Source organism: Anabrus simplex, chromosome 7 (genome assembly GCF_040414725.1).
Source record: "Anabrus simplex isolate iqAnaSimp1 chromosome 7, ASM4041472v1, whole genome shotgun sequence".
Lineage (NCBI taxonomy): Eukaryota > Metazoa > Arthropoda > Insecta > Orthoptera > Tettigoniidae > Anabrus > Anabrus simplex.
Genome location: NC_090271.1, coordinates 283,374,321 through 283,388,352, shown reverse-complemented (window position 1 = coordinate 283,388,352; position 14,032 = coordinate 283,374,321). Strand labels below are relative to the sequence as shown.

Genomic DNA, 14,032 nt, shown 5'->3' with positions numbered 1-14,032 from the left:
CTTTATTTTAGGGGAGCCTATGAGCCGATTACAGAAGCGGTATTTAGACGATGTTTACTGTTAAACCATGGCTAAGTAGTGCCGCATTGCAAATACGTTATTTATCACTTAGACCAGGGCCTCTCAAACGCCCAAAATCTCACGCGTGCATATTGAGGTGCAGAGTTCTGTGCACAGTGCATCGGTTCCACTCGGCCAGGCTCGGACCAACGCTTCGTCTTTGGACTACTCGGCTAAGCTCGGCTCAACTCGGCTCAACTCGGCTCGGATTTGGAGCGCTACGGAGCAACTGAGGAAGAGGGATACAGGCGGAACGAGCGAGACAGGTGTGGTGAAAGAGAGAGACAGCGCTATTGCTCCAAATCGAGGAGTGGGGGTCAGTACTCTGGTCAACCAAGTGAAGTTGTCTTCTGCACCGTGCACAGTACATGCACCAGAGGCTCTGAATTAAACATTGCCTAAAACCGCTGTTCAATCAGCCAGGTAAACTCTCCTCAGACACAAAGCCCTGCAGGGATGCGGATCCGAGAAGTTAGTGTCTTGGCAGATGCATACTGTATGGCAGTGCGGACAATTTTGCTGATAATTTCCAAATAATTAAGTTTATTTTTCACTCAGGTACAATATTATTTTTGCTTGTAGTTAGGTGACCGTTGACAGTGGTACGGGAGGGTGGTGATATATAAAGAGTCTTGAGACCATCGAGCCGTAAATCTGACCTAAGCGTAACCTGGTCCTCCCCGCAGTTAGTGGAAGGAAGAAACAAGTGTTCTGAAAAGCAACCACTGAATATCTCGGTAGTTGTCGCAAGAGGAAATCCTTCATAAACCTGTGACTGTAGGGGGTCTATCCTTTCAATCTCTTGGGTGTAATATAGTCAACATACCCTAGGTTAACGATTCGCGGATGTGGATGTGGTTGCGAATGAAAGAATTGCGGATGCGAATATCCTTTCGGATATGCGCGCAGGACTCCGCGGCCCTCTGAGGTCTCTTATGTTTCTTTAAACAAATCTCATTTTACCTTGCCTTTCACCCTGCCTCTTCAGACAATACAATCTATTTTATATTGCCATAAATTGTTACGCTAAGGAGTTAAAGCAGTAACAATGAGGAATAACGCTTTGTATTAGTTTTAAAAAAAGCATCCGTGGCTCAGACGGCAGCGCGTCGGCCTCTCACCGCTGGATACCGTGGTTCAAATCCCGGTCGCTCCATGTGAGATTTGTGCTGGACAAAGCAGAGGCGGGACAGGTTTTTCTCTGGGTACTCCGGTTTTCCCTGTCATCTTTCATTCCAGCAACACTCTTCATAGCATCTATCAGTCATTATTAATTCACTTTGGGAGTGGCGACCCCATCGTACTAATAGCCCATATCTGCTTCATTCATTCCATTCCTGAACCGGTCAATGACTGGAAAACAGGTTGTAGGTTTTTTCATTAGTTTATAACTGATCTTAGTGCTATTTTCTGTATATTTTGTGTTATCTGAAGCGTTTTCTTTATTACAGTTATAACTCTGTTACCACCGTTTCAGCAAAACCTCGGATCTCCCAGTGATCTTCCTATCCATTACCCTCCTTTACCGTAGAATGCTTACCTTTTTCCCTTACCCACAAAAGCTTACCAGGGGTTATGCGTCACCCCAAAGGTTTCCTCCTTCTTCATGAAAGTTTCGGTGCAATCACGTTCTTGCTGATATACGTATGAGTTAAGTAGATGTTATAAACAAGTTTTGTACATAATTTGAATTTAAATATAATTAAGAAACATATTTGAGATAATAAAATAAATTGATATGCTTTTTTATTTGTTATACATGAAATATCACATTATCGTGACACAGAAATATTTGTAGTCAAACCTTGATGATAGTTTCTCAAAATATAACTTTCACAAATGTAGATATTAACATTGATAAACATGTAGCTGGAGGAACTCGATAGAAATACGTATGAGTAAGTGAAGACTTAAATCATAGTCAATAAAATATTACGGTTCATATCTTTATATTAGACTGCCAGGCAAATTACACAATAATTATTTATAGCAGGAGTTCAGGTTTGAACCGTTGGAGTAAAAGATCATACAGGAACAATTTCTCGCCTTTTATAGTGTCTCCATAAGGAGGGAGAACGGATAATCAGGCGGATAATCGGAATCAATCTCACCGTTATCATCTATTATTTCCGTCATCCATCTCTTCATCTAGGATGGTGCGAACTATATCAGCAAAGTTCTTATCAGTCACTCGAAATGCCATTGCTGTAGAGGCTACTAACAAAAACACGTCGAAAGGAATTCTATATTAATTGATGCTTACCGGGGTCGTTGACCACCCCACCGCACTCTTCACGGTAGCTATGCTCAACAACGTACGCCAGCAGAACATTGCGTCTTCGCATCACCGTCTTCAGAGATTACGTGGCGCACAGAAACCGATGGGCACGGAAGACTGCACTGTAAAAAGAAATAGCCTGGCTGAGTGGCTCAGACGCTGTTCTTCTGACCCCAACTTGGCAGGTTCCATCCAGGCTCAGTCCGGTAGTATTTGAAGGTGCTCAAATACGTCAGCCTCGTGTCGGTAGATTTACTGGAAAGTAGAAGAACTCCTGCTGGACTACATTCCGGCACCTTGGCATCTCCGAAATTCATAAAAGTAGTTCGTGGGAGTAAAGTAAATAACATTATTATTTAGAAAGAAGTAGAAACGAGTGAGGTGATGCACCACCTCAGTAAGCATTCTAGGGTTAAGATTGGTCAAGCCTCGCAGCTACAGATGGATGTGCAGTCCACCAGTACAATTTTCGTTTTGGTCACTTTAATATGCTAATGTGTAAAGGAAAATGAACCTTATATACATTATACTGTAGAAGTGCGTAAATACGTCCTGAAAACATACAATCCTACAGCGCGGTACGGCAAGGTTAAATTTCCTTTACGGTTAACCATAGGAAAACGAACCCAACGAACGTTGTTCTGATGGACTACACATCCACATGTGGCTGGAAGGCGTGACCAGACTTAAGAAAAATGACGGATAGGAAGAGCATTTGGAGATAACGAGATTTTGCTGTAACAGCGACGATATGTTTTGTTTTTCAGGTTGTTTACTAATTATGTTCAAAATTAATTTCGGTTCCACCTCTGTGGTGCAGTTGTTAGTGTGATTACCTGCCACTTCCGGAGGCCCGGGTTCGATTCCTGGCTCTGCCACGAAATTTTGAACATGGTACGAGGAGTTAAACTTGGTCAACTGAGCCTGGGGAGGTCAACTGAGTGGAGGGGAAGGGGGTTCGATTCACACCTCAACCATCCTAGAAATGGATTTCCGTGGTTTCTCACTTCTCGTCCAGGCAAATGCAATATGGAATCGAATTTACGATCACGGAAGCTTCCTTCCCTCTCCCTTGTCTATTACTTTCAATCTTTCCTTCCCCCACAAGGACCCTGTTCAGCACAGCAGGTAAGGGCGCCCGGGTGAGGTACTGGTCCTCCTTCTCCAGTTGTAATCCCGACGCAAAGTCTCACGTTCTAAGACACTGACCTTGAGGTGGTAGAGGTGGAATCTCTCGCTGAGTCCTGGACGTTATACGAATTAAGAAAGAAAGAAATAAAGAAAGAAAGAAAGGAAGAAAAAATTGTTTCGATATATTCAAGAACCTAACAATAATAAATAAACTTTGAATCTAGGCATTCTTACACATTTATGTTTATTCATATTTTCAGTTCTCAAGATCAAACGTTTCCTGCCACACATTTTTGACACAAAATGCTTGTAAAACCTAACACTCTAAAATTTAGATAAAATAATAGGGAAGTCTGTAAATATTTTTGAATATTTATATCGTAATCATAACAACGGAACCTCCAGTTTTAAGGGATGTTGAATCTTATTTTAAAAATTTTTAATGGGCTCGAACTACGTTTAATAGTGGCAGCGCCACTCGGTGATCATGGTGATGTTAAATCGTGGAATGCTTTTCTAATAAATTTAGACTTCTTTTCTCCGCCAGTCATTTGTACGAATTTCAATGTATCTAAATGTAACGCTGTTTCTCTCGCCGAACTGACAGACAAGAAAAAACTTCACCCGCAGAGAAATAGAGCAATTCCCTTTACCGTCCTCTAGTGAGAGGCCTGACAGGTGACATATGAATGGGATCCTCCCCTGGGGAAAGGACAAGAGATCTCACCTAAAATGACAACCAAGATATGCTGTACCACTTTGAGAATAAGGCCAGACTCAACACTACACTTTCCAGCGATAAAAGTGCTCTCAGCTTTATTGGAACGCCATACGGCGTGACTACAAACCGATTTGACGCGGTGGGGGTGGGGTTGACCGAGACGTTTACCTTGTGAGAGGAACCTCGGAATGAATTTCCTCTCCTAAAAATAGCTCTGCGAATTTCGTGGTCTGCTTCCTCCGTACCACGAGTGTCTACCCACAACAATCTGCAGCCTCCACAGTAATACATTTCGTACTACACTTCGCTGAAGACAATTCAGTCGATTAAAGGGAATGTCTTGTCAAGTGGTCTTCAAGCTTTTCCTTTCGTGACTCCTCTCAGCTGTTAAAATCAGTATAGTATATACCTACCCTGCCGAAAGTGAAAAATATTTATAAATAAATAAATAGATAAATAAATAAATAAATAAATAAATAAATGGAATCCTGAGGGGAAGATCACGTTGAAATCTGCTTCATTACGTATTTACCATTAATAAGTGAGTAAACTGCTGGTTCGATTCCCAGCCAGATCAGGGAATTTTACTTGGATCTGAGAGCTGGTTGGAGGTCCACTCAGTCTGCGTGATTACAATATTGAGGAGCTATCTGACAGTGAGATGGCTACCCCGGTCTAGGAAGTCAAGAATAACGACCGAGAGAATTCGTCCTGCTCGCCACACAACACCTCAATAATATGCAGGCCTTCGGGCTGAGCAGCAGCCGCTTAGAAAGTCATCGTCCTTCGGGGCTGTTGCGACATGAGGGTGGGGAGAGTAAGTGAACTCGTATTGATATTGATACACATACCGGCCACGTGTTCTCGGAGTAATGATCCTGCCTTTACTCGGAGCTCGGGGATCGATTTCCGGCCAGGTCAGGGATTTTTATCCGCATCTGGATGGAGGTCCGATGAGCCTATGTAAGCACAATTGAGGAACTACCGTCAGTCGAGTTGCCAGTTAATCCTTTTGAAAAAAAAATAGGGAGAAGATGATGTATTAGAAAAAGAAGGCAAGTACTAGGAACATTTCTTGGTCGAAGGGAAAATGAATGAACGGACGAAGTGTGGATTGATCTTTCGCCCTCCATACAGTGCTGGGATATCTGTACTGTACATGGGTCTTAAAAACTCTTGCTGTTAGTATGTAGAGTTCAGCTCCACATTATTAGCGATTCGCCGAATGGTTACTTGCCATTGTATCAGTATCCAGAGATGATCATTAATCCCCGTGGAAAACATTCCTGGCATTCTTTATACAATGTGTGATAATTTTTTTCTCTATGGTTGTAGTAAATTGAGCGGGTTTTTTTTTAGTCATGAGGTACACATATGCTTCGTCTTATTTCACCACATTTTTCCATTTGTCCTCTGCCAGATATCCCTCATGCAGCTTCCTTGCTTTGTGCGACATTCTGAAATGTGGCAAGGCAACAGCTTGTGAACTCGGCGCTTAAGCTACTTTTCTAATTGCAGGTCGTTGTTGATTATGGTGTTGACGAAACAAACGTACGTGCGATAGTCCTTTTGGGGGGCAAGGTTATCACCTAACACAAGGGCTTTCACCTTCCTCACCACTTCTGGTGTACGGCAGGTGGCTGGTCGTGGATTTGCCTGTTATTTCCTCCCTGGAATTAAACTCAGTCCGCCTTAGCATCTTTTTATTTAATATAGCACTGATCCCCTTCTTTGATATCATGAAATCACGCTCCTTGCACATCCCTTGGATTGCAGAACAGCTATACTTAGCATCGTAAAGGGCTGTTATGTATTACTCCCAGTAAGGGTCAATTCGCTTCGGCATGTTTGTAGCTAACGTCACGAAACTCTACACGCACGTTCTCAGTTCTGACGTGAATCATCACTCCCCGTTTTGACGGGCTCAAGTGGATAACAGCGCCGCGAGCGGCCTTCAAACTCGTCACCAGAGATCCAGAACGACCTTCTGATCAAGAAAGGTATGTTTTTAATGAAGTTATAAATTCTCTTGCCGGCCCCGTGGTGTAGAGGTAACGTGCCTGCCTCTTACCCGGAGGCCACGGGTTCGATTCCCGGCCAGGTCAGGAATTTTTACCTGGACCTGAGGGCTGGTTCGAGGTCCACTCAGCCTGCGTGATTAGAATTGAGGAGCTATCTGAAGGTGAGATGGCGGCCCCGGCCTAGAAAGCCAAGAATAACGGCCGAGAGGATTCGTCGTGCTGACCACACGACACCTCGTAATCTGCAGGCCCTCGGGCTGAGCAGCGGTCGCTTTGTAGGCCAAGGCCCTTCAAGGGATGTAGTGCCATGGGGTTTGGTTTGGTTTGGTTTTATAAATTCTCTTGTTACGATGATTTTAATAAAACAAGAGTGAGTGAAATGGAATGAGTGCAAGTTTCTGCAAGTTAAAGAGAAATTATTGGCATCAAAAAATCATTTGTAGACTATGGAGTATATCTTTTTCTTCTTTTCCTACAGATTTTCCCACACGTATGGGTTCGCGTGTGCGAACTGCGGCGCACATGTGGATTTGGCCCTGTTTACAGCCGGATGCCCTTCCTGCTACCAACCCTACATGGAGGGATGTAATCACTATTGCGTCTTTCTTTGGTAGCTGGTAGTGTAGTTTGTTGTGTAAATATGGAGAGGAGGGTGTTCGGACAGACACAAACAGCCAGTCCTCGAGCCAGAGGAATAAATCAGAAGCGATTAAAATCCCCGACCCGGCCGGGAATCTAACCCATAGGTGGTATATAATAGCACAATATCGAAATCCGTGTACAACTCGATTAACATTGAAATTTATCAAGTGTTTTTAAACAAAGGATTGACTGTGATCAAGAAGCTTAAGAGCCGGGCTGAGTGGCTCAGACGGTTGAGGCGCTGTCTTCTGACATTAACTTGGCAGATTCGATCCTGGCTCAGTCCGGTGGTAGGCCTATTTGATTGTGCTCACATACGTCAGCCTCGTGTCGGTAAATTTAATGGCACATAAACGAACTTCTGCGGGACAGAATTCCGACAACTCGGTGCCTCCGGAATTCGTCAAAATTTATTTAGTGGGACGCAAAACCAATATTATTATTATTATTATTAGTATTATTATTATTATTATTATGCGTGTATGGTCCCTTTCGGATCACACGAAGCTTTATTTATGATTTCGTTTGCGGAGGATCCAGGATGCTTTCATCTGTTGACTAAAGATCCTTTCCCTTTCTTCCGTCCACTTGGTACCTGCTCTTTTAGGTACTTCATTCTCTGGAGTAACTTCCCAATTGTCAATTTTCTTTCTATATATATTTCGATTCAAAATGTCTTCACAGAGAATTTGTGCGTTCTTCATGTCCGCTTTTGTTTGTTGTATCCAAGGAAAATTCTTCAGTTTGGCAACTCTTTCAAGAACTTGGTGGGTTAGTCTAGTTTCTGGAAGCCTCTTAACATGTCCATAAAATTTTAGCCTTTTTTTTCTGAGGTCTGCCGCAAAATTAGATAATTTTTCTGTGGATTTCCGGGTTTGGAGGCGGTACCCTTCTCCCGTGTGTCTTGGTCCTAAAATTTTCCTCATGATTTTTCGCTCTCCTTTTAGGATATTTTCCAGTTCGCCCTTTCTATGAAGCGTTAGAGTTTCCCCTGCATATAAAGCCTCCGGTTTGATTACGGTATTGTAATGTTTAATCTTAACGTGGAGAGACATATATTTTTGGTTGTATATTTCTCTTGTTCTCCTATAAGCTCTTCTGAGTTTTTGGACACGGTTGTTTTGGGCTATTTTCTCTTGTCCGGTTGGTTATCATTATTATTATTATTATTATTATTATTATTATTATTATTATTATTATTATTATTATTATTATTATTATTAAGAAGCTTAATACATTTCAGTAGGAGGAATTTTAAACTGAGTTTTCCATACTCACCGTGAGTAACTGCTCGCAAGTTGTACACTCCTGGATCTTATATATGAGTTGTCAAAGGAAGTTAGTTACCTATCATTAATTATTTTAGAGAATCTACGTCCTGCCCTTGGCGTGACGATGTTGCTGTGAGCGGTTTGAAGGAGGGTCATTACTCCATCCTTGACCTAACATGTGCTGTACCGTCACTTAGCGAACAATACAGGCATTGTGCTGACTATAATAGTTACCCTTGGTATAGCATCACTCCCGGTAGCTGGGCTGATCCATCCTTCCAATACGCTGCTGTTATTTTTAAGTGGCAGAAACCGGAAGGCAAATATTGAACAAGGAGCCAGTGTACGTGTTCTGGAAATACTAGCAGCTTGAATAAACTCCCAGAGCGGAGGGGAGTCTAATTTCCATAACATGTGTTCAGTCTCGTCTTTAGCAGTTCGGGAAGACGAGGAGAAACGCTTGTGATACTGCCCTGTCTGAGTGAGGTACATAATAAAAACTTTCAGGAGGAGGTACCGTACCTAATACCCTGCTCGTCGGCTGAATAGTCAACGTATTGAAATCAATTCAGAGGGCTCGTGCTTCAATTCTCGGCGGGGCTGGAATTTTGAACTAAGTGTGGTTAATTTCTCTGGCTCTAGGACTCAGTTTTTGTGTTCATCGTCATTCATTAACAACTGTATTTGCTTTATGTCCCACTAACTACTTTTACGGTTTTTGGATACACCGATGTGCCCGAATTTAGTCCAGCAGGAGTTCTTTTACGTGCCAGTAAATCTACCGACACAAGGCTGACGTATTTGAGCACATTCAAATACCACCGGACCGAGCCAGAATAGAACCTGCCAAGTTGGGTTCAGGCCAGCTCCTCAACCGTCTGATGCATTCAGCTAGGTCGTCTTCATAAAACACACTAAACTACCATCCACTGCAGAACCCCACAGCAGTGAATACATCCTTCCAGGAAGGGTCTCCGGCCGTAAAACTTGACCAGTCCGCCTTCGTTTTGTAGTGGCTAGCGTGATTAGCTGTCATCCCCGAAGGCCCGGCACGAAATTTGAAAAGTGATAGGAGGCCTCGAGCGGGGCTCACTCAACCTCGGGAGGTCAACTGTGTAGAGCGGGGGGGGGGGGGGAGGGTTCAATTCCCACGTCAAGCGTCAAGCGTCAAGCGGTTTCCGTGGTTTCCCACTTCTTCTCCAGACAAATGCCGGAATGGTACCTAACATAAGGCCACGGCCACTTCCTTTCCTCTTTCTCGTCTATCACTTACAAACTTTCCATCCGCCCACAGGGCCCCGGTTCAGATTACCAGGTTAGGCTGCCTGGACGAAGTACTGGTCCTCCTTTCCAGTTAAATAAATTAAATTTCGTTTAGCTATTTCTAGCCGAGTGCATCCCTTGTACGGCAGACCCTCCGATGAGGGTGGGTTGCATCTGCCATGTGTAGGTAACTGCGTGTTATTGTGCTGGAGTATAGTGTTATGTGTGGTGTGTGAGTTGCAGGGATGTTGGGGACAGCACAAACACCCAGCCCCCGAGCCATTGGAATTAACCAATGAAAGTTAAAATCCCCGACCCGGCTGGGAATCGAACCCGAAACCGTCTGAACCGAAGGCCAGTACGTTGATCATTCAGGCAACGAGTCGGACTCCTCCCCAGTTGTAACCCCGACACGACTGTCTCACACTCAAAGACACTGCCCTTAAGGCGGTAGAGTTGTGATCCCTCGCTGAGTCCGAGGCAAAAACCAATCCTGGAGGTTAAACAGATCATGAAATAAAAAATGAAATGAAATGCGAACTAGATCAAATCCACATGAAGTGACGATCCCCAATAAATTTGGAAAAAGGCCAGCAAGAGGAAGAAAGAGGTACTGAATAGATGCTGCTACAATTACTACATTCGTCTGACGAGAAGTCGGGTGGATGGGCGGGGCAAGAGGTGCACGATATAAGCATCACTTCCGCGCATGCGCTTATCTCAAGTCTCAAGGTCTGACAATAAACTACGATTTCGTCCGCGGTGACTCTTGCGAACTGATGTGGTGTCGTAAAGTTTCGGAGTGGTTATTATGTTTTAGTTCCACATTTACTTTAATTCATAAGTACTTCGTAATGAATGGCTTAATAAGGAAAGTGAGTTGATTCAGAGAGCTCGCATTGTCTGTCACGACTGTTGTCTGTAGCTAAGTGAGTAGTATCTGTTACTCTTACCGTACCTACAAGCTGCCGCAACTTCTCGTCAGTCGCAGATAGTAGTCTACCACCTGGTTCAACAATAAGAACAACCAGTAAATAGCGGAGTATAAATGAGTCAGAAACATACGCGACTGCGTGGGAATGCCCGGGGCTGCAGTAGGAATTAGTAGCTGTTTGCAGACTGCTGGTGGAAATGAATAATATTAATTGCCTTATATCTGTCAGCACAGCTCATGTTGTTATATTTACAAACACTCAATAAACTCGATTATCGTAGCGGGAAATACATTTTTAATTTTCTTTGGGTTAATATGTCATTGTACGTTGTTGCCTGTCTTTTCCGCAGCACTCTACTGTCCGTTTGCTACATGTTCCAGTGTAAGAGTAACGAAATGTTGGGTAAACAAATGCGAGATGCTCTGCATTGCACATTGCACACTTTGTCGGTGAGAGTAATACTCACAACAATCGCTCTTTTTTTCGTCTCCGTGATTGTGCATTTACTAACTGTACTTCATCCATCCCACCCAGCATTCAGAGCTAAACATACGGATAGGTCTGACAACAATATTGTAGATATTTTTTCATGATAGAATAGGATGTGATTCTTGCCAGCATTTTGAATTAAATTTCTTTTGATTTTCTGATTCGTGTACGGTGTGTCAATGTCCAAAGTGTTCCTTCTCTCTACGGGATTAATAATTCATATTTATTGAGCGAGGGATGGGCGGGGTTTACGCAACCGGCAACGTTGAAGTGTATGGCAGGCTGGGCGCTTCGAACTAAACTTCAAGGCACATTTTCAGCTGTTACGGTCAGACGGAAATCAGACAAATCTTCTTGGTGATTTCATGTTTCTTATCACAGTTATGTGGTTTGGGTGTTATCAATCAGTGAGGACATTCCTTTTAATAATCAAAGTGGAAATTTCGTTACCATGAATTAAAAACTAACGCATTGAACAATCTTTCTCCAACGGAGTTCTAGTGTGGAAATAATTTTTTATAGGTGAGTCTAATACTAGCGTTGCCTTTGGGACAATTTTCTGGTAACTCTTGTGTCCATTTGTACTTATTTCCCCTCTCATATTACGATGCACACGCCTTATAAGTTAGTAGATAAGTATTTAGCCACCGCCTTTTTTTTCTGTCCCTAGTCTGCAAGATATTACGTTAGTGCAGTTTATATGGGTATAATTTTGATCAGACCAGTGTGGTTTGCCTGCTTATTATCACAGTTGTTCCGAAATTGGGTGGCTAAATATTTAACCAGGTTCAGTAAGTGAAAGTTAGTCCAACTTTCTATGCAAAAAGGGCATGAAGATATGTAAGCGTTAAGGTGATAGGGGAGACAGTTCCAAACAAGAATTGCGTTGTGGTCAGTGTATACAGATGAAATCATGAGTCAACATTTGCTCAACTTTGTAAGAGGGTTCATTTTTTATGGATAAGGTGTTTGTGATGCAAGGAACTCCGAGTCTCAGAAGGACCGCAGTTAGAGTATAGTTACAGCGTATGAGACCCTCACAAGGAGTACGTGATACGAGAACTAGTAAAGAAGTACATACAAATGAAAGCAGCACGATTTGTTGTGAGTGATTCCCGACAAAGAAGTAGTGTTACGAAAATGTTGCGAACTTTTGGCTGGGAAGACTGGGGAGCAAGGAGACGATATGATCGACTGCGTGGTATGTTTCGAGCTGTCAGTGGAGTATTTTCGTGGAATGATATAAGTAGAGGAGTAAACTGGAGAGGAGGTTTATAATGTAGGAAAGATCATAACATGACGATAAAGTAGGAATTCGTAAGGTCAAATTGCTTCAAATATTAATTTATAGGATGAGGAGTAGGGAGTTGGAATAAATTATCAATGGAAATGTTCGATAAATTTCTAAGTTATTTGAAAATGTTAGGACAAGCTATTATTATATGTAACAAGTTTTAACTGCTTAATTTTTGCTAAAAACCCATAGTGACTATAAAATCGAGTAGCGAATATTTAAGAATAACTGAAATATTATAATAAAGCAGTCTGCCCATTCAAAACATATAGAATTTATTAAATCTAGTACAAAATTCTTCTATTGACGGACATCATCAGCTAGAATAATCACTATTTATCAGATACAAAAATTACATTACTAGATTGACATGATAAATTGAAAACACTTTTATACTTTGTCAAATTTTCTAGTCATATAGTCAATAAATATAAAATTCATTTAATTTAATTCATTCTTAAATATTCGCTACTTGATTAAGAAAAACTAGGTAAACAATTAATAGAGAATCTGCAACCTGATCGCCAGACCTAAATGCAGATCATTTATGGTTGACTGATTGACTGAATTCAGCTTTCTGACGTCGGTAGCGACCACATCATTTTGTCTCGTGTACCATTTGAATAGTAGTTCGGCAGTTTAGAAATTAATGGAGAAATAACAATCGCAATACAATTTAACTCTCAAAAAATGAAATTTTGACGTAGAATCGTTGATAGAACAATAATATCAAATCTCCTAGTTTATATCTGTATCGTGCAAAGTAATAGGAATAACGATACAATTCAGAGGGATGTATTACAAATTGTTAATGTTCAGTGGTATTGTCAAATAAACGTGCAATGAATGCTCTGATAGCCAATATCAACCACTAAAGGGACCATGTAAAATTAATTCGTAGTTAATTAACTATCAAATACACGTCATAAAATTATGAAAGTAAATTGGTGTTTGCCCACCATTATTTATGGTGTGTATCCATTATTAAGGAGCAGTTATATGTATTGTCCGTTCAATAAAGATGTTACAGTTGTGTAACCCGAGAACAATTGAAATGGACTTTCAGGTCGTCCTGTGGGATAGAGTTTATTATACCAAGGTAATCTCTAGAGAGCTTGCCTGTGAAGTCTTCGCTAATTAACTACATGCATTTTCTTTTTTTCAGTGAAATATACTGTAGCGTGAGGTACAGTACAATGTGGTAGACAACCGACTGACCATTCTACTGTGTGCGATAGAGACACTTGATCTCATATGCACAGCCTGTTTGTTCTGTTAATGGCTCCGGAAAACACTATTCCCAGCTATTGCGTTGGTGGCTAGAGCTCAGATTTCAACCACCTGGCAACTCCTCATACGTTCTCACAGTTAGACTCTTATTTAATCAGATTATAGTGAATTTATTTTGGAAGCATGGATTTCCTAATACATTGTTCGTTATCTTTTTTATATACTAGCTATGGTTTACCCCCCGTTGATGGGTCAATTTCTATAATTGCAAGATCATTGCCATCCAGCAGAGATGAGTGTTAACGACAGAGACAGAGCATAGCTCAATTAACAAAAATGGTCACTCAGATCAACGTTATGGTTGATATAATAATTATAATAATAATGATAATAATAATAATAATAACAATAATAATAATAATAATAATAATAATAATAATAATAATAATAATAATAATAATAATAATAATTTGTGTCGCTACTTCCAGCCTTAGTAACCCCCATGGCTCAGGCAGCAGCGCTCCGGCCTCCCCATCTCGGTTCCATGGTTCAAATCCCGGTTACTCGTTGTGAGATTTGTGCTGGACAAAGCGGAGGCGGAGCACATTTTTCTCCGATTTCGGGAGTTGTTGAAGGTTATCCTAGATAAAGGTAGAATAATTTTGATTCAAAAAGACTCCCAGGCGAATCAGAGCTT

At 41.7% G+C, this 14,032-nt stretch overlaps 1 protein-coding gene across 1 annotated transcript in view; it reads left to right on the top strand.

Moving 5' to 3' along the window:
• Positions 1 to 14,032, top strand: part of LOC136877560 (5-hydroxytryptamine receptor 1) — an 843,781-nt gene that overhangs the window by 524,169 nt on the left and 305,580 nt on the right. The window lies entirely within an intron of this gene.